General features: G+C 40.6%; 1 protein-coding gene across 1 annotated transcript in view; it reads right to left on the bottom strand.

Annotated features, from left to right (window-relative positions):
- Nucleotides 1-26,589, bottom strand: part of LOC149159897 (uncharacterized) — a 171,328-nt gene that overhangs the window by 99,963 nt on the left and 44,776 nt on the right. The window lies entirely within an intron of this gene.

The raw sequence follows: 26,589 nt of genomic DNA, 5'->3' as shown, positions 1-26,589 counted from the left end.
TCATCAAATGCTCTTATCAGGTAAGAAACCTGACCATATTACATTTCTTGTTGTGATGTATGCATGCAATCACGCAGGCTTGGTGAATGAAGGATGCAAATACTTTGATAGCATGGGTCAGCATTATGGCGTTAGGCCAAGGGTAGAGCATTATGCATGTATGGTTGACCTACTTGGTCGTGCAGGATTCCTGGATGAGTCACAAAATCTTATAACAATGATGCCAATAGAACCTAATGCTGCTGTGTTTGGGGCTTTGCTCAGAGCTCATGGCAATATAAACTTAGCCGAATGTGTTGCAAACCGCATATTTGAATTAGAGCCTAATAATCCTGGAAATTATGTGTTGCTATCAAATATTTATGCTTCAGCTGGCAAATGGGAAATGAAAGATAAGGGTTTGAAAAAAACCAGCGGGATGCAGCTGGATTGAGGTTAAAAATAAGTGCACACATTCCTTGTGGGAGACAAATGGCACCCACAATCATAACATATTTATGAGAAGGTAGAGAGCTGACTAAGGAGATTGAGGCAGTAGGGTATGTTCCTGATACCGACTTTGTGTTGCGTGATGTTAATGAAGAGGAGAAGGAAGACATCCTTCACAGCCACAGTGAAAAGCTGGCTCTCGAATTTGGACTTATCAACACATCCCCAGGCACATTAATTCGAATCACAAATAACCTCCATGTATGTGGTGATTGCCACAATGCAACCAAGTTCATTTCCAAGATTGTAGGCCAGGAAACCATTGTGAGGGATCCCAACCGATTCCATCATTTTAAGAATGGACTGTGTTCATTATTGGTGATCCAATTGATAAAAACTTGTCTGACGGGCTGGTAGGCAGGTATTGGCAATTTGGCATTACTTTTGTTGATTGCGTTTGGCAGGCTTTGTGGGTTTAGGGTAACACAATCAGTCCTACAGCAATTTTGTACACCTGCTTTAGTTTAGGTCGTCAAATATTTTTGACTAAACCACCTTTGACAAAACTTTCTTGGTATGCAGATAAACGATAAAAACAACTGGGGTCAGGTGGGTGAAATTGCAGGAATATTAAAGTAGCATCAAAATCCTTTGCAACGTCTGTATCTTCTGCCTTTTTGTTGTTACCTGATAAAAACATCTACATATATCAAACTATTTAGCAGGTCTTTTCTAGTTAGAGCCAAGGAACAACTGTCGTAGAATAGTCTTCTCTCCTTACTGAGCATTTCAACTCTATCTTATTAATTTGAGTGTGACAACAAAATTGATAGAGGGTTGATTTGGCAAGAGAAACATTCCAGGAGCACAGTTATGTTTCCATATGTGAAAAAAAGAACGCCATTTCTATTGAAAATGGGCATGTCAACAGAAAAGTAGCACAACAAAGATGGATGATAGTGCATGACATATGTTTTCTCTTAGTGAAGCCTTGTATCATAATTCATTTTTTGTAATTCTATAAGATAAGCCAGCTTTTCCACAAGAACGAAAAGGTGCATGATAATGCTTAAAAGTACTTTTATCATGTTTTCTTAAAGGGGGGTCATTGAGTGAAGGATAGATGAGAGATATATGTCGGATTCCCAACTCCTAGCTGATATTGATGCCAGATATATTTAACTATTACTATTGAAAGGATAGGCATATGATATTGCAGGGTATGTGAATTTTGTCTCAGTCTGGAAAGACTAGTACATAATTATAACTTTGCTTGCTATTAATTCCCAAAAACCATGGGTTTTCAGTGCATGTGAGCAGAGAACTGTGGAAAAAGACAGTTAAAATACTTATTGTAACAAATGGAACATTATAGTAACATTAGCACAAAGAGTAGAAATCAATGGATGTGTTCTCTAGATTTTTTTTGATGATAATATATTGTGACAAAGCGATGTGAAATTCTAGTGCATTTCTCCAGGTCAAAAATTTAGATATTTTCGTAGAAATTGGAAATTTATTCCATCAGGTAGTACTGTAGTTTTGAGACATAAACAGATAAGCCTTAAGGTAATCAAATTGATGGAATTGGTAAACCAAGTCAATATGTTTAATCTCAATTGTCGAATAGTTTAACAGAGGACTGACCAAAAGGCAATGTTTTTTTTATTTCGTTGAAGCTTGTGTAAAGGGCTTATGTAATGTTTGAAGTGGTTCCTGAGTAGACATGATATTTACAATGTCCCTAATTCTTTTGTATTGAAATGCAATCTCTACCTGGTTGCCGTGAGTTTATTCTAAGGCAATGTCTGGGCTGGCCATGAGTTTATTCTGACTTCTTTTCATCAAGGTCGTAGGGTTTCTAGGCCTCCTTTCTCCTCCAATCCGTGAGCAAATTTTGAGATACTGTTATCAAATTCGTGGGCATTTTTGAGAGTATATTTGTCAAAGATTTGAGGCATCTAAAGGTTTAAAGTAAAGTTGTTTGGGGAGTTTTACAGTCAAGTTGACCAGCAGATTTGTATCTATTACCTCATTGATCTCTTGTAGCTTGAGAAAAAAAAAAATTGTTGATCAGTCCATATTCAACAAGTTTCTTGAGTGTGAAGGGCTCTTTTTCTTTCTAAAGGGTCCCTCTCATTCTAATTCTAGTGATTCTTCATTGTGTTGGGAAATTTGAAATCAAGGAGACAGCTTCACTGTGTATTCAAACTCACTCATTGCAGAAATCCATCTTAATATGGGACTATTGAATTGGCAAATTGTAGGTTTCTCTGGCGGACATCTCCTCTTTCACTCCAAATAAAATCCATGGTCCAAATGAAAACCCTTTATCACTCACTCTTTACCAATTTCTCTCAATTCGTTTTTTTTTTTCAAATTGGCAAGCCATATAATCTTGCATCTGAATCTAAGAGAACAGAATTACACAGAAGTGATTGCCACAGTTGTATGTACACAAAATTTCTTTTGCTTATCTCTACTTACTCATGCCTCAAGAAAATTACATATCATGCATCGTATTTTATAGTAGGGAACTACACAGTGATCTACAAAAATTTGCAAGTGCTGGTTATGCAGAATTACCTTTAGTCCTTTCTATGTATTTTCACCAAATGCATTGGAATTCCAAGCATTTTTTTTGTATCAGAACAAATCATTTTGATTCTCCTTATATCATTTCTCAGAGTTGAGCTGCCTCTTATCTGATTTAATAAAGTTATCCAAAACAACATTGTGTTGGGTTTCCTCCTAAATGATTCTAATAAGCATCCATCTAAGGGTTGGCTTGTTAGCTGCGACACATTACAAAATGCAAACTAATCAATGCCAACAGTCAACTTTCTATTCTTTAATGCAATGCATTGATAAATCTCAGCTGAGGACATTCTAATAAATACTTCTTCCATATTCTCTTGTCGATAATCCATCTTGTAATTAGCTTTTCTATTAATTTGCATAGACGGAAGTGTCAATTTGCTGCAGTGGGCAACCCTATTTATTATTATCTGTTGTGTGTTTCTACCTTTAAAATGAAGGGTTTGTATACGATATTGTGCTTGTGGTTAGATTTATGAGCATTACACTGTGTCAGCTTCTAGGATCATTGGCAATTGTTCAAGTACTATCACTATGCCATCAAGTTCATCCTCAACGAATTTAGACGGGATTTGCTTGATATTTCACCTGCTTTGAGTGAAGCGGCAAGTGCAATAGTTGATGTGAGTATCTACATTCTTTCCCTATCTCCACATAAGTGTTCACTAGCTCCATAAAATATATGGTTTTGGCACGAATTATAGAATCTGTTCAAAAGCACCAGGCAGAGTTAATTGTGAAGAGTGTTCACCTTGCTTCTTTGATCAGTCACAAATTGAAATTAAGTTTTGTTTCGGTTTATTATAATTTGAAACAAACAAGTGTTTGTCCGAAAAAATGGCAAAGGTAAAAATTTGCACCTATATCAATTATATATCAATTTTATTTTCGACATTTTGTCATTTCCAGCCAGTGCTTCATTTGTTTCCTTAGAAGTTTTGAACTTTAAAGTCAGGCAAATTTTACCCTGAGGTCAATCTGTGTGATTTGGTTCTTATATGATGAAACTACATTTCTGTTTCTTCTTGATAGTCATGTTTAATGATTTCGTAGCACATGTTATCCTTTATCTGACTGAAACTTGTAGCCTTAAGAATTACCTGAAGAGAAATTTGCAATCAGCTACAGAAGCGATGACTTTCGGGTTATCCAGTGAGTGCCATCTTAAAGGAAGGCCCTTGAGCTGACTAAACGGTTAGGTGGGATTGAAGAGTGGTATACTGCCATGGAAATGACATGTTTATGATTCAGCCTTTTTAGAACTAGTCTGAATTGTGATTGAGTTCCTCTATGAAATGCTTGGAGCATGCACCTTTAAGAGTTAGCCTTATTTATGACTGAATTGTCACTTAAAAAAAAAAATTATAATTGAATTGCTATATAAGAAACTATGTTCTTGACATACACATGTTTGAAAAGCTTGAGAAGAAAAGAGGACTTCAAATTTGGGGTTTAACTTCAGACCATAGCGTCAGTCAAACAATGGATAAAAAATTAAATAGTAGGTCCAATAGTTATGTACAGTAGTACAAAATAGTTCTGTACAGTTGTATGGAATAGCTTCGTACAGTCATACGAATAGGCTGTACAGTGGTATGGACAGGCTGTACAGCAGGGCCAGATCAACAAGTTTTGCTGCTTTTTCTATTTTTAGGCCTGCTGAATCACTGTCCGAGAATTTTTTGTGAATGATTTGGTTTTATTTGCGATTTATTAAAAGGGTAGTTGAGGTGCATGCTTTCCTACATCCTCATTGGCTATAAATTCTGAATTATTGATCTCTAGTTATGGTCACACTTAATAAACTCATGGATGGCGGTAATCTACCCATAATTGACGATGTATATTTCTCTGAAAGATCGGTATATTTTCTGTCTATCAGCGTATTTTCACATGAATTTTGCCTTGAGAATCCTGTGATACCATGCTATGATGTTAAACATATCTTGAATGATAGTCATTTCTGAACATTGTAAACAACTGAATTTCACATCCTAAACATTCATTTCTTGTGATTGAACAATAAGCCAACTGACATGATTCGGTCCACATTGGATAGCATTTTCCCTAAAAATTTTGAGCACTATTGATATGGTATACTGGCATGTTTTTGTGGAGGAACAAATCTGTAATACTGGTGTATTTTCTTAACTACTCACCACCGGTTCATTTTACAACACAGTATTTGGATAATTGATGTTGACATTTGTAATATCTCGTCCTGACAATGAACCACACTGGTTGGTTCGAAACGCGTCAGCAATGATTTTCTGAATGTGATTTACGCCGAAATTTCTTCTGATAATTTGTAATATCGTCACCATTAAGTGCTCTAAAATAGTGAAATCTGTTCCAATTCACAAAGGTATAAACTCGGATATCTTATTACCTTAGATGATCGTTGTTTATGTGGCAAAATTGCTGACTTTGTCCACTTGCATCTGTTCATTATTTTATGGTTTCAATCTGATCTAAAAACACAGAGATAACATTCCTTGAAATCTGATCATATTATTCACTATTTATTTGGGTTGGATTGTCCTTTAGCGATAGCAGTTTGCTTGGCATTTCTCTGGTCTATTATTGCAAAAACGCAACTCTCTGAATATGATCTTCTAACGATGACAACACATCCTTGATGATTAAGATGTGGTGAACTAATTAGGAGTGCTTACTTAGCTAAGATAGATACTTTTATGGAGCATCTAAATCATGTTTTATTGTTTAAACTTTATGATACATCTAAATCATACACTATGATTTCAGTTTAGTTTAATTAACTGTTATGATGTTGGGTATAATGTTACATGAGGTTGCGTGATATAATGGTAGGAAGATAATGATGCACATGTGGTTCTTATAGTGATGATGTATCTTTATGATGATGATGATATGCATAGGCATTATGATGTTATGTCAAGGTATATGGACATATTCATTTACTACGTGATGATAGGTATTTGATGTTGAATACTCATGGTGGATATGATATGCATAACGTGGCAAAGGAATTATGATGCTATAATATGAGGTTTATTGACATGTGGTTTATTTATTATGTGAAGTCATGATATGTCTTTGATGCAAATATGTTGATGTTACAACTTATGATGGTATTTCATGAGGTGAAGCATGTGATAGTTGCATACAAATTTATGACATGCATGAGCATCCAGTTCGTTACTATTCATAATAATGTTGCGATTAACAATGATGAATGTTCTCATGATGACATGCAAGACTTGGCATGTGCATTATTTTCTATGATACTATGATGGTATAGCTAATGCATTGGTTGCATATTGAGGTGTAATGATTCACAGGACTCCACAAATGGGCCAGGAGGGCCAGTTTATTTGATGATCTCGTGCCAGCCCATACGCACGAGGGAGAATAAGTAACACCATATGGGTTGGGGACAAACTCAATCAACACTACATACGCCAGTGGTTCCTTTGTCTTGTATAGCTCTTGATGGATAGCTCTTGAGGGGCTATGGGACCATCTTGAGGAGGCCAAGTGCCTGATATTGTAGGCTAGGTGCCTAGTATTGTATTGGGATGCCAAAGTCTGGTGGGGGTGTAAGGACTTCGATGCCTGGGGTTGTGCACCTTAGTGAGTTGTGGAGGGAGTGGGCCAACCTTGCGAGATGCCTGGAGACATTGAGCACTGTACTGGATGCCTGCCTTGGGGCCTTGGGGGCAGATGAGGTCTGAGTCAGGCGCGAGCCTTGGGGCCAGCCTTGGACTAGGATACAGACCGAGGAGGCTTATGCTTGATTCCGAAAGTGGGAAAAAGGACAGAGATTCCTTGGGATTTCCCGAGTGTTGTGAAACTTTCGATGCCTACTGGTTATACTAGTTCAGCAGAGGGTGTCGGGACTATTACATGAAGTAATAAATAACAAAATAAATGTAATGTCCCTTAATAATAAATAATGTAATATTAAATAAATAATGTAATAAACAATAAATAAAAAATAGTAATAGTAAATAAATAATAAATTAATAAATTAATTACATGCTCTAAATAAATATAAATAAGAATAAAACAAGAAAACAGTAAAAATCATTAAAGCTATCAAAAAGTAAAAACAAAAGAATAAAACAAGCAAGTAGTAAAGTTGCATGTTGACACATGGAGTGTGTGCATGTGGTTTCCCTTCCAATGTTTGCTCTATTTAATAGATGAGGAGGAAGATGAGAGGCATTCCATCATCCATTCTCTTGGGAGAATAGTGTTATGAGACAAAGGATCCCTGGCAGTAGTACATTGATTGAGGGCTCGAGGGTGGCCAGTTGTAGCAAGATTTTGTGCAATTGAGCCTACGGTTGGGCGGAGAGTCGTCCCCAAGACTTTGTTGCAGGTAGCAAAATTCAACTAGCATTCCACAGGTAAGTTGTCTCTCTTCACTCATACTTTTGTAATTTAAAGTTAACTAGTTGATAAATTGCTTATTGATTAGAATCGCTACACTAATCTAATTAATTATGTGTTGTTATTTCGGGTCTGTTACAGATGATGTCATCATTTTGGCCCTCTTTTGGGTGTTTTCTAATGTTTTTACATTGGCTATAAGGTTGGCTTGTAACCTCAATTAGATTTTGCCCATCATTTGACAACTAAAAGGGGCTTTAGGCAAAAATTAGACTTGATTAGACATGTATAAATATAAGAGACCTCATATGAGTCTCTCATCATCAACACACTTGGAATTCGACCTCTTAGAAGAATTTTGCACTTATTCCTTATTGGCTATTCGAGATATTTTGGATGCATTTCGAAGTTTGGAAGCTAATTTAATCTTGTCTTTGAAGCTACTTCTTGGATAATGGATGGAGATATTGCATGTTGTAAGTGCTTAATGTTGATGAATTTTCTCTTGAAATTGTTTAATGTATGGAATTGTTGCTTCTAGAATATGTTAAATTGTGCCCTCATTGTTGAAAATCAATTTTTTAAAAGTTTTATAGTTAAGTATTGCATATGTTATTCATTATATGACATGTAATGAATGTTCCTAGTGGAGGAATCCTTAAAAATCTCCATCAAACTCCATTATCATTTGAAGTGGGTAAACGTTAGGAATTGGTACCTAGGGCATCAAATTTAGGCCCCCTTAGAGATGATTAAGCTCATATTAAGCCTCCTAAAACTCCATATGCCCAAAGGAGAAGGCACTAATCCATGTCCTTGGTGGTCAACCTCATTTCTTCCCCATAAATCTTCTCTTAAAAATTTTGGTCCTCTTAAGGTAGGACGTTTAACTAGAGTCTAGGTCTTAGAGCGAATTTCCTTGGGAGAGGTTTTGTGTGAATTTGAGAGCCTAAACATCAAGCTTAGGGTCTAAGTTACCTATTCTTCCAGTTTGGTGGGCATCCACTCGAGTTTACTCCATAAAATTTTCTGCCCTACGTGTTGCCCTAAGAGGGAAACCCTAGCTAGTCTTCCCCAACTTGGGGACTTCTTTGAGGGTTGTATGAGCTTGGTACTTGGTGAAGTATACCATAAGAAGCCCTTTCTCCTTGTTTCCTTGATCTCGAGAGTACCATTATCCATGAAAATTCACGAAACCCTAGGTCTTGTGCAATCTATTTCTAAGTCTCTCATAGGAAGCGAAGTACCTTTTGAAGCCTTATATCATAACATTAAGTATTCTTTGAGAGGTCTTAATCCATCACCTTGCACCTTAAACATTAGAATACCTCACATAGGTGACCATAATCTTACCAGGACTCCTCCCATTAGTGAAAGTCCATAAAGATCAAGGGACCTTAGTTGTGGTGACATTGAGCCATTGTCTCATTGTTAACACTTAGTCTAGCTTTTTGTCTTGTAGGGTTTCCCTCTCCAAGGATTGCTAGATTTTGTGGTAACATGTACAAAACAAGGTGATGGAATACAACACTTGAAATAACTCAACATTGTAAGAAAAGGGTTGTAACACTTGATTCTGAAGCATGGATCATGTCATGAGGTTGTTTTTCAATTTTTATATGCAATCTTTTTCTTGAGGAGAAGTGGTTATGACAGACATTAGTGGCAGTTTATGACTTGAAGCTCATCTGAAGGGGACTTCTAGAGATTTTTAACAGTAGCAATAAGGTTATTGTTGGAAACATAATTCTTAGGGAATATGTAAATTTGTTATATTCACTTGAGAAGGAATACAAAGAGCCTCAAGGGAATATGAAGAGGCGTTGGGAGTCCAAAGGACCTCTCGTAAGATGAATCCAATTCCAACTTCCAAGGGTCAAAGACATGTATTAATATGTGTATCATTTGAATGATAATGCATCAAACGCTTATCTATATCTCTCCATTTTGTGTGTGTGTTTCTAATAGTGGTTTCAAAACAAGCACGGGTTTTGTGGCCTTTCCGTCAACCATGAGTTTTGTGGCCTTTATCAACTTAGAGCTCCTCCTGAGCGTGTTCTGCATAGTGCCAGTTTTGTTTCACACCCAATCTCCATTATCGGCTCATATTCCTGGACTCAAATTCTCACAAACAATCCATTCTTGGATGCGCTTTTGGAGGTCTATTCACAGGCTGGACTTGTTATCCAATGAGTTTCTTTCCTTAACTCTCATCCTTTGAATTTTTTTCTGTGTTGTGTGAGGGTTCCTGTGGGGACAACATTGAAATCCATTTTTAACAAACCAACTAATTAACAAATGGGCAGACACAAACCAGAGCTCGTAAATGTCAATTTTCGAGGAAAGTAGATCTACAATTAATCATCATATTATTCTTTAGCTTCCATTCCAGCACACGCGCCAAGATACTCCGTGATGAGACTCAAACCCTGGACGATAATCGTCGTAGTTAACATAAATTCTAAGCCATTGGGTTTCATATATTCATTTGATGATCTCGATATTTATATATTTTCATATGATGAAAATCTGGAGGCAATGAGAATCGGATGAAAATGGATGATTTTTTGCATAGAATTCCAATTAAAAAATAATGCTTGTTATGCCTCTCATTTTCTACAGTCTAACCAATATGCTCTCCCTTTCCCTCTACTTTGTTCACAGTTTTACCTCACAGTCTCTGCAAAACTAAGAGCAGTTCCTTTCATTGGAAGTAATCACTCCATTGAAGCAGCTTCTTCTCACAAATCTCACAAATGGTTTAGCTTGAAGTGAATATTCTCACTCGTGGTTATTGTACGGCCCAATCTTCTTGCAATTAAGTTGATATCCATTGTCATTGTTGTGATGTTGAACCCTTAGACCTCCTGTTTCATCACTCGGAATTGGTAACTACAATGACAAATTGTTGGGCCATGTGGAGAATGAAATTTGATCCTAGTCAAATGTCATCCATTCAATTGCAGTGATGCAGGTGTTTAGTGTGTTCTAACAGTGGAAGCCATTCCGAAATGAACATAAGTTGGAGATTTGGCCCATGGTAAATAAGCACAACAAGAGGTTGTAATTCATGTCTGTTAAATATTTCCCAAAGGTAAAGGCAAGACAAAACCATTCTCTAATGGCATACGCCAAACAAGATTTTAAGGAAAATTAACTCATCCATATTGCAAAAGATATTCTCTTATTTTGTGGGTTATTTACCCTTTCTACTCTTTATACGTATTGTTGCGTAGACAAAATATGATATAATGTCTAGTCTACACCAGGAGGTATAACAATTAAAAGCATGGCTACGAAGGAGTGTTGAAATTCTATGACAAGTGCAGTAGAATACAATTTTCTGCCAGATAATTAATTCCTCATAATTGTTAAACAATATTTTATGCCATTGTTATCATTGAATAATTACACTCAAAAAATCTCAACATTAAATGCAGCAGAAACAGTAAAAATCATAGAAAGACAACCATGCACAATAGAGACAATAATTTTACCCTGGGAAACCCAACCTTAGGAAAAAACCCGACAATCTTTTCTTAAGAAGAAATTGTCTTTTCAACAAGGTTTACAAATCAAAAATTTTTAGAAATATGTGCCAACTTAAAAGTCAGATCACCAGCGAAACCTACTCAAAACTCATGCTAGTCAACCCTGGTCAAATATGTCAGAAATCACTTTTGAACCAATGTTGTCACAACCAGACCAATCATCAAACCAATAGACCCCCATGACTAGGAAGCAGTGAAAAAACAGGACCAAAAAACCAGTCAACCAAAATCCCATAGAATATTCAAATTTTAAAGAAAAACATATATATTCATGTGCATCCATATGAATCCAAACCATTTATATGCAAATAAGTAAAAGTTCTCATTTATATAATATGTAAGGATGCCCCCGGATGCGGGTGGCAAGGTTAGTGTAAATGCCCAAGCGCGCGAGGAGGGCAGCTGGCGGCCTGGAGTCTGCGACGATTAATTGCAATGGCAGAGCATTTAAGTCACTTAACTCCTCACTTGGCTCACGGCAGGCGGGGTTTGTTTATCAAGATGGGCAATAGGTTCAGCAAGGCAGTTCTCAGGAATTCGACATTCCTTTGGCAGTGCTCAGGAATTCGACATTCCTCCGGCAATTACGCTCCTGAGAGATTTGTTACGCGTGCTCCTGAGGCAGAGGGGCACGTTTGGAAACCTCCCTGGTTCCATAGGCGTAGACTCTTGGCCAATTTCATCACCTGGTTCACGACGAACACGCTTTGCATCTGGTATGTTTACTATCTGGTTTCTTGGCTTCTTTATGGCATAGCTCACGTCTCTGCTTGTGGGTCAGTCAATTATCTTCAATTTGGACCAAGATTTGAAGGTTTAAGGATAGAGCTAGAAGTTCAGAGTCTTAATTGTGTCCAATCCGCCGGATACTGGTATATTTGGTGTTTGTTGTGCTTTCGCGCCCATAATCTGGTTCGCCCCCCTGCAATGGCTCCTCGACAGCGCGGAATTCCCCGAAGAGGTAGCAATTATGGTGGTCGTGGGGGTAACAGGGGCAGAGGAGAGCCCGTTCCTCCCTGTATAGTCCCGCTCGCCTCCAAATCTCCGTCATCCCCGTCTTCTGAACATTCTGGTCCTTCACTGCATAGTTCCCTTCACTCCTGTCGGTTCAAATTCAAAAGCAAATTGCACAAGCCCACCATTTCTGCCCTGCTCACTGTTATTTTTTCCGAGGAAGAAGAGGGTTCCTCAAGCTCAGAGGAATACATCAGGGACAGTCCTCTCTCTCACAGCCCCAGTAATTCTCATGAAAATGAAGCCGGTGACATTCTCAATGCCCCAGACCCGCTTTGGACTGAAGAGCATCGCGAGGATTCGCCCCTGCATTCAATCTCTGCTAATGATGATATCATTCCTTGCGCTCCAGCTTCCTCCTCAGGCAATATGCTACACATGATGTCTCTGCCGGAGCGCGCAGAACAGGCTACAGAGGAGAACATGGGGGTCGAATGGGTCAGTTCCACCGGCCGCGACATGGATGCGGATGAAGACATGCCACCTCAGGCTTGAGCAGTCTCAGAATGAAGTTTTTGTTTGAACTTGCGCACAGTGGTTTTTCTCCAGTTTTTTCACTATGGCTCACTACTATCTTCCAGCTTATAGGAGTTTTTTTCTAATCTTTTGTAATAGTCTCAGAACTGTTGTATGGCGGGAAAAGCAGGATGTTCTATTTTGGGGTTATTGTCTTTTGAAAACTGCATTATGGATTGTAATCAGATATTTCAGTGTTGTATGCAGCAGATTTTGTGATAGAGGGTTGGCTGTAGCCCCCTCAGAGGTCTATACCTCTCTGTAAATATTTTTACCCTTTTTTATATAATAGATAGACTTTACTTAGAAAAAAAAAAATTATGTAAGGATGCACATAACCAAAACAACACCGAGTGCAATCCATCTATGAACCAAAAATACATTAAAAAATGAGACCTAGATGGCCTCTAGCATCCAAAAAAACATGCTACAACAAATACCTACATATCATCAAAATATTTTCCTATATTGGGTTTTTCGTCGTCACTATCACCCTCTAAGCATTAAAATAAGATAGAAAATGCTTAGCATGTCAATTCAAGATTTTGTTTGAGTGATGGGTACATTTATAGTAGGATCATGATAGTGGAGTTTGACAACCAATGCCACTAACATCAAAGTACATAGAGGGCTTGGTGCTCTTGATTAAAGACTAGTTCCATATCTTCATACATGACAAAATCCAATGGAAATGTTGCAATCCTCCCAATCCTGAAATCTTAAAAAATTGTTAAGTCTGCTGGATTTTGAGTGGGATCTAAAATTCTATTTTCTCCATATGAAATCCAATGAGTTTGGAACCACTCTCAAACATCCTGAGTCATTTCATGGTAATGTTAAAAATTTAAGTAAAAGGATGAAAATGAAAGATAAAGAAGAATGTCGCTTCTACATTAAGAATTTAACATTACCATGAATTGCATAGCAATAGCAAAGCCATAAGCTTGAATATTAGGCACCTTTTTTGGGCCAATAGTCAGCTTAGAGAAAAAAAAAAATTAGAAAGAGCAAAACAAGCCCCATGTGTTGTGTTGTACACGGTTTTACCAAACCAACCGGTTCAGTGAAAATGGTCGGTTTGGTACCAAACTGGGCAGTTCTATTAGAAAATGTCGATTCAGAACCAAACTTGCCAAAACGATTCAGAAGGCCAATCCGAACTGATTTTTCCATACAACTGGTCAGACCAACTGATTCAAACTGGTTCGATCTAGTTTTGATAACACTGTTCTGAACTTTGTAGTCAAACAGGTCAAACTTTGTGGTCAAACTATTCGAATTTCAGTCAACTCTGATCAAACCCATGGTCAAACTACGTCAAAGTCTGTCGTCAATTGTTATACAAATTTCGGTCAAACTATAATCAAAACCCTTGGTCAAACTGCATTCAAACCCTTTTGAAATTCACTAGAAAAAGTGTTGTACAGATCACACGTATGGACTTCATGGTCTGAAGAAGAATAATGAAGAGAGAGAAGATAAACTCCAAAATTTATTTCTCCTTTGTGCTCAGAATTACTCTTCTTAGTGTCACAAAATGAGACGTCATTCCTGGCCTATTTATACATGTTTGTGAAATGCCAAAGGTCATGACCCTTTCAGGGCCAACTTGACCTTCTTGGGTCGACTTGTCATACCAAAACAAAAGTTAAATTGTATTTTGCATCTAGATCCAACTTGAATACCTCCCAATGCTACAAAAATCAACACTCACTCTTAGCGAGGGAGGTATTCTCCTTAGCTGAAAATAGATTTGTCCTTCGCTGAAATTTCTCCTCCACTAGAAAAGTTCATGAATGAGCTTGTTATGTTGATGTGGTGTTTCCTCACATGCACGTCTATAGATATAGATCACTCCATCCCAGAGTAGGCAATGTGAGTATCCTGGGCCATTCACCCCTAGCCAAATCAACATGGATCTATGGGTACCAAATCAGCATGGTCCCTATGAGTGAATGTATCATTCTCCCCTAGCCGAATCAGCGTAAGATGTGCTCTAAGTCTCAAATGTTGCAGGGAGGCTTGGGCATATGTATTCCAAAGAACCTAGAATGCATTTTGGGAAATTCCACCCGGACACAGTTTTATTAAAATAATTAATTATTTTTAATGGGTCCCTCAGTCTAAACTAAGGAAATTAAAATAATTAATGGGTATTAATCTAATGGTGGTGTAACTTCTAGAAGAAGACAAGGATCAAGCAGAAATGATCTTAGCCATTGATTAGATTTTAATCTGGGTCATTGAGTGTCAACGAGAAGATTATTTAAGGAGGCTTGAGGGTCATTTGGAAGACACACAGAGAGTTGATCAGTCAGATCGAATTGTTGAAGCTAGAGGTTGCGCAGTGATTTCGAAGTGATCAAGCAAAGAGGGGCAGAGAGAGTTTTGGCTGGAAAATTTTCTCCGGAGCCAAGAATACTGAGCAGAGAGGCAGAGAGACACACAGAGGAGGCAGCACAGTTGATAAAGAGGGTGACACAGAGCCAGGAAGGGCTCACGTAGGACCCACGCAAAGCAGCGCAAAAGCCTTCCACGCAGAGGTCCGAAATTTGCTAAGGAGGCTAACGTTCTGAGCCGGGAGGGCTGGAGTCAGCTCCTGAGAGCAAATCAATTCCTAGCAGAGGTGACGCGGTGCCTTAGAGGTTGCCGCAGGCCCACGCAGGAGCAGCGCAGAAGTAGTCGGGGACTCGTTGGTTCAGTTGTCGGATCAGCAAGGACTTGAAATGTAGAGTGAGGTAATCTCACGAATTTCTTTTGCCAAGTGATATTCTCTGTACTGGATTGCCAGCAAGGCATCCAGAGGTTGTATTCAGAAATAACTTCTATTTAATAATAAAAACCCTCAAATCTGTTGCACTGGTTTTCCCGCATTGGGTTTTTCTGGGGACGTTTGTCCAAAAACAACTGTGTCATTTGTGTTGTATCTTTCTCTTGTTCAATTTCTTGTTTCGGCATATTATTTTAAATGGTGTAGGTTACAGTGTATGTATTTCAATGTTTGTCGTAGGAAACTACAAATAACTTGTTCATGTAAATGTAACATGTAGGAGAAATATCATCAATTGTTGTAGTAGGAATTCCGATTTAAGGAATTTTCACATGGTATCAGAGCGCAGGCGGAACAAGAAGAGCAGTGCTAGAGAACCCAACGCTGAGTAGAGAAGGAGAACGAATAGCTACAGGAGGCAGCAGTTCGAATCCCTAGAGGAATTGTGCAATCCAAGCCAGGAGGGTTGAATTTTCGAGGAAAGTCTCTCTAAGTGAGTCAACAAAGAGGAAGGGCTTCCAGATCAAAATTTTGCCATGCCAAAGGGACCAGCGCAGAGCTTCAACATGAGGAAAGAGCTGGTGGGACACATTTTTTCTGCAAGCAGTTTGTTGGGCAGAAAATCGTCAGAAGAGAGAGGAGAAGCACGGTGAGGGAATTTTTCCTCAGTAGACTTCCCGTCAACAACGTCCGTATTCTTATTGGTTGAGCAGTAGCAATAAGAAACAGAAAGGAGCAGTTCGACATTTTCGTGGCAGAGATGGCAACCAGAGGACTGAGAGATCAGGACAGGTTGGATAGGGCATCCAACTATGTCATCTGGAAGGCAAGGATGTCATTCCTTCTAGATGAGCATTCTCTCAAGACCCATGTCAACAGCGTGGTGGTTGTGCCTACAGATCCAGATCCGTTGAAGAAGTACCAAGCCAAAATGGCGAAGGTCAAGAAGATGATCCTTGATGGAGTAAAGGATCACGTCGTTTGTCACATCGCTAGTAGAGGAACTACTAAGGAGATGTGGGAAGCCTTGGCAACGTTGTATCAAGGATCTTCCAAGCAGCGAAGATGTACTTAGAGGAGAAATTGAGATCTGCGCATATGCAGAAGGGGGAGCACATAGATCCATTCCTCACGAAGCTTCAGGAGACCCGGGACGAGTTAGCAGCTGTGGGGTCTACACCTCAAGGTTCCAAGATGGTGAGACTGGCCCTAAACTCAGTCTCAGAAGAGTGGCAAGTCTTTGTCCAAAGCATCCTAGGCAGGGCAGCTTTGCCAGACTGGGATAGTATGTGGGCAGCTCTCAAGCAGGAAGAGCTGAGGAGAGATCTAGTCAAGTGCAAGCTTGACAAAAGCAGCAGCAGTGGGTCGAAGCCCAAGGAGGAGGAAGAGAATGCAACCCTTGCATCCAAGGGGTAGCAAGAGCAGCAAAGGCGGAAGAAGAACGTCTCGAAGATCAAATGCTTCAAGTGTGATGAAATGGGTCACTAAGCAACACAATGCCCTCTCAAGAATAAGGACAAAGATGAGAAGCACGACCCGAAGGCTGCACCCACGAAGATCGAGGAGGAGGAGTCTGCCATGATCGTCGAGATACCTCCAGGAGGGAGGTGGGCTGATTTGGAGTTGTAGTTCGAAATAGCTACAGATAGGCAGGATCCTTGAGGAACCCACCTCCCGGATCAATTCCTTGCTACGGGAGCCCAAATCAAAAATAGCAGGATGGACCAATGTCAGTTGGTGCAGAGAAGTGTTGGAGCGACAAATGCAGTGGCTAGAACGCCAAGTCTGAGCAGCGTGGTGCAGAGTTGCAGCAATGGAGGTTGGCAGAGTGCAGTAGCATCAACAACACAGTGGCTTCAGAGGGATAGAGTGGGACTAGCAGCAGTCAGATCTTCAACATCGAGATGCATCTACGCTTAACACTTGTTCAGTAATTTGGGATGTTTTTCCATTGTTAATGATGTAGCAGCAACAGTTTGCAGTGCCGGGGCAGTTGGCAGTGACAGTGCCAGCAACATCACGGATGCAGAAATTCAGAGGAAGTTGTAGTACGGATGTAGTGTTGATAGTGGCAAGGTCAACAGCAGTACAGTTGCAGCAGCAACGCAGTAGTTGGTGGAGGCTTGAGGATCATTTGGAAGACACACAAAGAGTTGATCAGTCAGATCGAATTGCTGAAGCTAGAGGCAAGGGGCAGAGAGAGTTTTCGTTGGAGGATTTTCTCTGGAGCCAAGAATACTCAGCAGAGAGGTAGAGAGACACACAGAGGAGGCAGCACAGTTGGCAGAGAGGGTGACACAGAGCCAGGAAGGGCTCATGCAGGACCCATGCAGAGCAGCGCAGAAGCCTTCCACGCAGAGGTCCGAAATTTGCTGAGGAGGCTAACGTTCTGAGCCGAGGGTTGGAGTCAGCTCCTAAGAGCAAATCAATTCCCAGCAGAGGTGACGCAATGCCTTAAAGGCTGACGCAGGCCCACACAGGGGCAGCGCAGAAGTAGTCGGGGACTCATTGGTTCAGCTGTCACATCAGCCGGGACTTGTAGTGCAGAGTGAGGTAATCTCACTAATTTCTTCTGTCAAGTGATATTCTCTGTACTAGATTGTCAGCAAGTCATCCAGAGGTAGTATTCAGAAATAACTTCTGCTTAATAATAAAAACCCTCAGATCTATTGCACCAGTTTTCCCACATTGGGTTTTTTCAGGGACATTTGTCCAAAAACAACTACGTCATTTGTGTTGTATCTTTCTCTTGTTCAGGTTCTTGTTTCGGCATATTATCTTAAATGGTGTAGGCTACAATGTATGTATTTCAATGTTTGTCGTAGGAAACTGCAATTAACTTGTTCATGTAAATCTAACAAGTAGGAGAAATATCATCAGTGGTTGCAATAGGAATTCCAGTTTAAGGAATTTTCACAGTTTCGGTAAGAGAGGAAAAGATCAATTCTAAAATAGATATGTTGTAGATAAGGTACAAAGCAACCCTACTAGAGCTCATTAAGAGAGAGACACAACAACGGTTCAAGGTTTCAAAGAAGCAAAACGCTCTAAAAGAAAAGCTTTAGAAAAGAAGAATCAAGACCTAGGGTTTTGAGGTTTTTCTATGGTGAGAGGTATTCATAAGGTCAAAGCCAAAGGGAAAGGGATTCCTACAATGATACTCAACTAAGTTAAGGCTCGTGAAACCCTCAAGAAAGTCCTCAAGTTGAGGGAAAAGAAACTAGGGTTTCCCTCCTAGAGCAACATCTAGGGAAAGAGATTTTATGGATGAAATTTGAGTGGATGTCCACCAAGTTGATAGGTTAGTACCTGGACCTATCTCTTGATGTTTAGGGTCTCAAATCACCAAAAATCCTCCACCCTAAAAGATCGCTCCAAGCCTAGATTTCCACCCTAGCCTTGAAAGGACCAAATTTTTAAGGGGAAAATTTATGAAGAAAATTTTGAGATGATCACCAAAGACTTGGACAAGTGCCTAGTCCTTTAGGCATATGGAGTCAAGGATGTGATAGATAAACCAAATTTGTTGCTAAGGAGGCTGAAACTTAATGCCCTGAGTATCAAAATCCCAACACTTACCCACTCAATGATAAATGGAGTTTGATGGGGAGTTGTAAGAATTCGTCCACTAGGAACACTCATTACATGTTATACAATGACTAACGCATGCAATTCTCAACTAGATAGCCATTGAAAATTATTTTCAACAAATTACGGCACAATCAAGCATAATCTAGAAGAAGTGATTCCATACATTACACAAATTCAAAATGATAATCTTCAACAATAGGCACTTACAAGAAAAAATGAAGTATATCCATTCACTCACCAAAGAAATTGCTCCAAAGACAATCCAAAATAGCTTCCAAACATCAAAATGCATTCCAAGAATCTCCAATAGCCAAGAAGGAAAAAGTGTGAATTCTCTTATGAGGTTTGAATTCTCCAAGTGATGATCATCATAGAGTGAAATGACCTCTTATTTATACATGTCTAATGATCTCTACTTTTAGCCTAAATCTGCATGCGAGCCACAATTTTGGAGGGTGGTTGTAGCCACTACAACATTGGCGACACACTGGTAGAACTCCAGCTCTCTGTATGGACATTGTTTTGTGAAAAACGAGTCTAACCCTTCCGGAAGTATTGTTTAATTCTTTGATCGTGATGGCTTCCGCACTAGCTTGTGTGAAAGATGTAGTCCCTACCATTCTCTTGATCGGTCAGCACACATTCCAAGCCAAGTCAACCTAGTTGTTTCGATTGGGGATGAGGGGTATATTGATGCACAAGTAATATCCTTGTCAGAGTTTAAGTTTCATCGCTGGTGTTGCTCCGCTGTTAACAGGCTTGGACAGTAGCCTGACGGAGTCACATAGGAACACAAGCATCGCTCTACTGCCAGCGAGCCTAGTCACTACCCTGGCGAAGTTATTTGTATCACCTCTCTGCGCAGGAAGCCTTTCTCTTCTTTCGCCTTACTCATTTTTTTTTTCATTTTTCAAAGAACTGTGCATAGGCACTTATTTATTTCAAAGGCGGAAGAGGGATCCCAACTTATTGAGAGCATAAGAGGTTGTTCCTTTAGAGAAGTATGTTATATATACCTCTGACATACTTGTTAAGGTTTTCCCCCTCACCTTACTCTACTTGACCGAGCTGACAAGGGTTAACCCAAAAGAACCGATTAGAGTAGGCGGTACTAGTTAACAGTGCAAGCGTTATGTTTTCACCAAGACTCACTCTGAACATAACGTATTTTCCATCAAGTCATCATCAACTAAAGACAACAAGCTCTTCATAAAGAGAGAAGACAACAGATAACTAGATGTTGATAGTTGTACAAGTCCTCTTAGATTTGCCTGACTTGTCTTGAGCGCTGAACACGGTTTCATGAGAGGCTAACCTACAGGTGCAAGCAAGCAAAGAAAGCAAAAAGCAAGAGTGAAGCGAAAGTAAAACAAGTAAGCAAACCAAACCAAGTAATCAAGCAAAGCAAACATGCAAACCAGGAAGCAAACACTAGTCCTACTCCTACACTAAACAGTGCATGGGCCTACGCACGTGAAGTGATATTTCCAATGACTGGCCCATGTTGGCGAAGGCATGGTAAATAAGAAAGATATGCATGTAAATCAGTGAACAAGAAATATTTAACAGTGAAGACCACCATGCTCCGAGTTATAAGCATCCACAGAAAAGAAAAGAGTGATTGCACAAGACAGACATTCTGAGGACGTAACATGGTGCTGTGACACACTGCGTGCATATGATAAGCATGCACACTCTCTTGACTGTGACAGGCAAGCAAACATGAGAAAGAGAGACAACTTACGCCTTGCAAGTGTGTTTACTGTGTATGAATCCTCCAGTGCATAAGTGATGGGATCATGTCATTCAGGTGGAGGAAGCAAAATCTGTATTGGATTGATCTTCAATGCATAAAGATGAGTGATCAGGAGCCTTGGGTGTTTCGCAAATTTTCTGATCGAAAGTGGAACTAACCTCGGGACAGCGAGGGCCTGACATAACTATCATCTCATGCTGAATTGCCTCGACAGCCTGCGAGGTTTCCACTTTGTCAATAAATAGATCATCAGAGACCAGTGGCTTAGAAAGATTAACAGCGAGTGAATCAACATCGTGATCAAATGAAGAAGTACAAAGATCATGACAACCATGATCAAAAAATTCGGGATTTTCATCAGCATTCTCATGAATTGATGAATCATGCAGAGGGGTAGATGAAAAACAAGGATGTTCATCCTCTGTGTTTTCGTAAATGACAGATGACAAATGCGACAGATTTTCAGAGGAAGATATGTCCTCTCCACAATGTAATGACAGGCTGACATTCGGTGTGTCCTGTGAATGATCGGAAGTAGAAACATCTGAAGATGAGTTTTCACAGGGAAAATCAAAAGTGGCAGAATCACAAGAGATGTCAGGATAGAGCGGATGAGGCGTGGATGGAAGGGAGTCATCCTTCACCGCGGGTTCTTCAGATTCCCACACACACTCATCATGAATGATAGCGCAGGTTGGTTGCACAACACCAACTTCGTCGACAACTTGATCCTCATTCACAACAAGTGTGGAGTCCGGAACGGAAGAACACAAGATAGTACAATCTGGAGGATCAACAGAACACGAGGACGGAGGTTGAGGTAACAAGTCCACATGACAATCAGTAGGCTTGCAAGCCAAATCTGCGCAGATATCAAGAGCAAGTGGGGTAGGAGGATGTGACAGTTCAACAGATGTGCGCGCACCTTCTCCCACCTTGCACTGCAAAGCTAGAGTTGTTTGATGAGAAGAGGACGGACAGTCACTTGTGAAAACGACCGTGTGCATCTTATTTGGTGGCTCTAACACCGAGGTATGCTAGGAGGGGTTTGAATGATTCTAAGAATTGCAGATTTTCGGATATGTAAAGAAGATACTTAAATCTTCCATCGAGAAATTCCCAATCAATTTCATCTTCAGGAAATCGGTATGCAAGATTACAAAAGCGTGTGTGAAATTGCTCAACGGATTCATAAAGTGCTTTCCGTAATTTCATAATTTCTTTATTGAGCGCTTGGCAGTCAAAATGATAGAAAGCTTCGCTTATCTATTCGACCAACTAAGTGAGAGAGTGAATACAGTTCTCGGGCAGCGTGGCACACCAATGCAGCAGGTGCCCTTGAAGCATGTGTGCGAACAACGCACACCTCATGTAATCTTCATGGATTTTATACTTATGACACAAAACTGTAAAGGTCATTCTGTGTTTAAGCCGGGCCATTCCACGTTCACCTTCATATATGTATTGTGACAAGAGATCCCGAAGCTTCTCCGAGATTTCAAAGTCGTTCCAATAAGACATACACTCTGGAAGAGAAATTATGTGTTTAGTCATGATAAGTATGCGAAGATTCAAAACAGATTGTGAGGACTCAACTTGTCATCTAGCCCTCCTTCTAGCGCCAGAAATGTTGACGGTGTTGGACCTGCCAACATTCAGGGGATCTCCCTGGTATGAAGTCCCAACTAGACCTCACATCGTTTGGTGTAGGAGTCCCATCCGGTATGATGGCCCGGTTGCCATTATCTTAAAGATATGTCTTAGCTCTTGCTTGTCAGCACATGAGAGTGGTATACTTAGTCTTCAAACAGCGAGGTTCATGTGCCTGGTGAGTGCTTAGTGTAACTTGTGTCTAAGTTCTTTCACTGCAGAGGGAGAAGGTGAGAGTGAGTCTCAAGTCGAAAGGGAATAGTCCCAACTTTGTTAGAGACACACAACACAGTAGGACATGCGCAACTTCCAGCGGAGTAGTCCACATGGATGCGGCAGTCACAAACACAAAGTGAACAGATAGCACGTACAACACCCAACGAAATAGTCCACACGAGTGCGACGGTCGTTATAACAAGTTTACAAGAATGAATCTATCAAGTGTCCGGCGAATAGTCCACATGGGCGAGAAAGCGTTAACAACTGATACAACACATTTCCAACAGCGTATGCACTAAAACAATCGAAAGAATTCAACTATCTTATGCAGGTTAAAGCAACATGCATTGCAAGCATCCAAAGAATAATCTTACAAACGAATACAATACATGTGTGAAAACATGCTGGCCTGTTAACAGGCTTCTGAATTAAACGAAAGTTCCAAGACACATCCATACACCATTACATCACAAACCTCGATAGGGGGCATTGGAGCCACTGCTCGCTCCTCAAAAAAAATACTACAGACTCTCAAGGCTATGTGGGAGGAGCCAAGGTGAAAATTCATGTCCATGTACAAATGAGGGGTATATATAGCCAAGGGTGAAACTAACCCATGTGACTGTTCGATTTCCCTCATGAATGTTTGACTTACATGACTCTTTGACTTCATCCATGGGTCTCTTTGACTTCCACGTTACATTACATTGATTACACAGTTATGACCCAAAGTAGTGATGTGGCTGAGGGGACTCATGACACAACTCGACATGATGCTACAGGTATGAACATGCTGGCGGTGTTATTCGTGTCGAGTTGTGTTGTTGAGTGATGAGTGTGCCTGTGGTGTACCATAACTTCACCTCCACATTGCAGAGTACGCAGAGTCTTCAATGGTCTTGGTGTTCGCTTGATAGTTCATGCATGCGCATGTGTCTCCTTCGCTTGCTACTTAGTATGCTTCATGTGTTTGTCCATTCGCGAACAAGTCTCCTAGCATGCGCTCTTTGTTCATCCCGTTCGTCGTCACGTCATGTCTCATCCGTGTACCTGTATCTGCAATCACTCATGACAAAACAACATCAATTCCAGAAATCTCCTAGTCTACCATGATGCATCATCTTTCGTTTTTGGGTGCAGGTGACTAGGAGAGAGGACAAGGCTCCGAAACAACGCAGAGCACATGTCAAGCCGGGATGCAGGGCTCCGGGGCACTGTCAAGAAAAATTGCACAGAGGTCACTGGGAGGCTGGGATGAGCAGTTCGGAACAGCAGTGACATTCTGCGGGATCTGGCTCAGCTGGGAGGCAGAACTGCGCATTTTTTCTCGGGAAGGCAATGCGGGCAGCAGAGGACATTGGCAGTGAAAACTGCGCAAATTTTCAGGGAAGGTTGGGAGTAAGCTACGGGGGCTTGCTGGCCAGAACTGCGAAGAACTAGGAGACAGTCATGTTGAACATGTCTACGCAATGTCCGCGCTAAGTGGGGTGTTAAGCATTTGATGGACAATCCAGTAAAACTACGCAATTTTCAGTAGTAGGTCAGCTGACAGGGAGACTGACTGACAAAACTACGCAATTTTCAGAGACAGTGCAGTGACAGGCAACGGGTGCCTGTCCCTCTTGTCTGTGCAATTTCTTCAGTCAGCAAAGGCAGGCATGCTGACAGCTTCTGCACAATTTTTGGGAGTGAAGCCCGGCGTCACTACCCGGTTAAACTCTCTAGTTGACCAACAGGAGGCTTGATGGATTGGCTTGCAAGCAGCGTAGATTGAGATGGCTTCTTGGGCAACTTCTGCATTGTTCTGGGTGACAATCAGCCAAGTCGATTCCAAGATTGTGCAGTGCAGACTGCCTGGGAGGCAGCCTCAAGCTTTGCACAATTATGGGCAGCAATACTTGGTCAATAAGAGCTGGGATTGCGCAGTGCAGCTCAGCGGAGGTCAAGCTGATTGAGGGTTGTTCAGTCGACAGATCTTTGGCAAAATGGTTAAGTGTGTGAGCGAGTGAACTCGTGTATACATGACCTTGCGAACACACACTCAACATGACTTGACGACAAGACATCTCGAACCAACAAGACAACATATGCTCAGTGTGACTGATTGCAGGACTATCTAATGGTGAAAGCGACAAGTGCGACACTTCGGATAGACCTTCGGACGACCGTGACGACACTTGCGCGACAGTGCTTACAACATCATGTGTGAGTGTGATAGATGTTTACATAGCGAACACAACTCAAACACAAACCTTCAACATCACCAGAACAAGTCGCAAGCATGACATAGCAATCAACATGTCGAAGATGACAGTTGGTCAAACAAGTGAAAAGGAAGCAAGACATGTAGAGGAAACACATGAAATGACTTTTTGTGTTTGCGCACATGCATGTTACTAAGGACAGGATGATATGACAATGACAAGCAGTCCTGCAAACTCAACTAAGAGGTGTACTTTGAAAGGTGTTCTTTACTTACCATACTTACCCTCGAGATGATCATGCATCCGACAGAGTTTGCATGCGGTCCTGATCTTTTTCCATTACTTGGTCTCTTGGTCCTTCTCCTCAACTCCTTGGGAGTGATCTCAACATGTCACCTTTTCCTGTAGTCACTGAGCAATGCATCAGCGATAAGTGACTGCTATCGGGATGAGGCCATGGGAGGCCCATTTGCGCAGTTTTTGAATGCAAGACAGATAGGGCAGCTTGGACAACACTGTGCATTTTTGAGGCACAGGACACTGCTGCGGGATGGGGATCCTGGGAGGACACCTCTGCGCAATTTTTGAGTGTAGTGCAGCCTAGGCAGCTAAGAGGCAATATTGCACAGTTTCTGATGACAGCGGGTTCCGGCTGGGGAAGGACACTGGAGGAAACCACTGCACAGTTTTGGATGCCAAGGGATGTTGGGGTCTTTGCGCACTGCAGAGTTTCAGCAGGCAAGGGAGGAAGCTTGATGGTTGCAGAAGCAAAGTGCACAGTTCTGGGAAGCTGGATGAGGCTAGGTTGCTTGGGAAATGGCTAAGTGTGAGATCAGTGACACAAATGTAAACAGTGATAGGACTCGACTGTGATCGCACACGGACACTTAGTGACACAACGTAGACCATCCAGAATGCTTAAGACATACTTCTTGTGATGCAACAACCTTCGTGACAAGAGTGTGTGTAGTGACTGTGAAACATGTCTATGTGATGAAAACAACATCCACTTTGCATGACAAACAACAACCCCTATGCCCAAAGATGACACATGTTGCATAAAGATGAGAACACGGACAACTCTTAAGATCAAAGAGGGAAGCTTGAAGTCATCAGCTTACCAACAAGCAACCAAGGATGATTGATCGCAAGATCCAAGGTAGGCTCCGAAATTTGCATGCGAGCCAAAATTTTGGAGGGTGGTTGTAGCCGCTACAACAAGTGGCAAAAGCAAAAAGGTCAACTTCTGAGTGGCATAATGTTTGCATACGGACTCTAATTGAGGCAATTCTTGTGCCATTGGAAAGTTCTTTGTGTAAATAGGAAAAAAAGATGTCGTGCTAAAGCGATAACGTTTTACCCCCCAAAAAAACGTTGTCTGATGCCTCAAAATGCTGGTGGAAGGTTTCAAACCCCAATTTGCCGAACTAAGTCCCGTCGATAAAAATGGTCCTGTGAGTTAATTCCTTCACTTTTTCCACTCTGAAAGTATCGAGATGGATGACAAACAATAAAATGATCAATCCAGATCAAGAACTGTACTCTCATTTGAGACCACCACTCTATAAACAACTAGTTATCCAAACACAGAAAGGTACACTGCATGAAGAAGCAAATACAATCTGACTGGCAATTACAATTTAAATAGCCTTAGGCAACTTTAACTTTTTGTCATTTAGATGCTATTTATTTTCATCTTAATTGTTATATTCCATATGCTTTGCATGATTACTAACTTGAGATTTGGTAACAAGACAAAAATTGAGTATTTTAAGTCTTATATTTTTTTCTGTCTATAAATACTTTCACAGATACAGACCTTCTAGTAAAATTCAAAGATAAACTTCTAACCTTTCCTTACAAAGTGTATTTTAATCAAGGAACTTGTTACTCAATTTATGATTCAGACTTGAA

Source organism: Pinus tabuliformis, chromosome 5_2 (assembly GCF_031772625.1).
Source record: "Pinus tabuliformis cultivar Carrire ecotype Pingquan chromosome 5_2, CPIR1, whole genome shotgun sequence".
In the NCBI taxonomy this organism is placed as follows: Eukaryota; Viridiplantae; Streptophyta; class Pinopsida; order Pinales; family Pinaceae; genus Pinus; species Pinus tabuliformis.
Note: the sequence above shows the minus strand (reverse complement) of the source record. Positions and strands in the feature narration are given on the sequence as shown.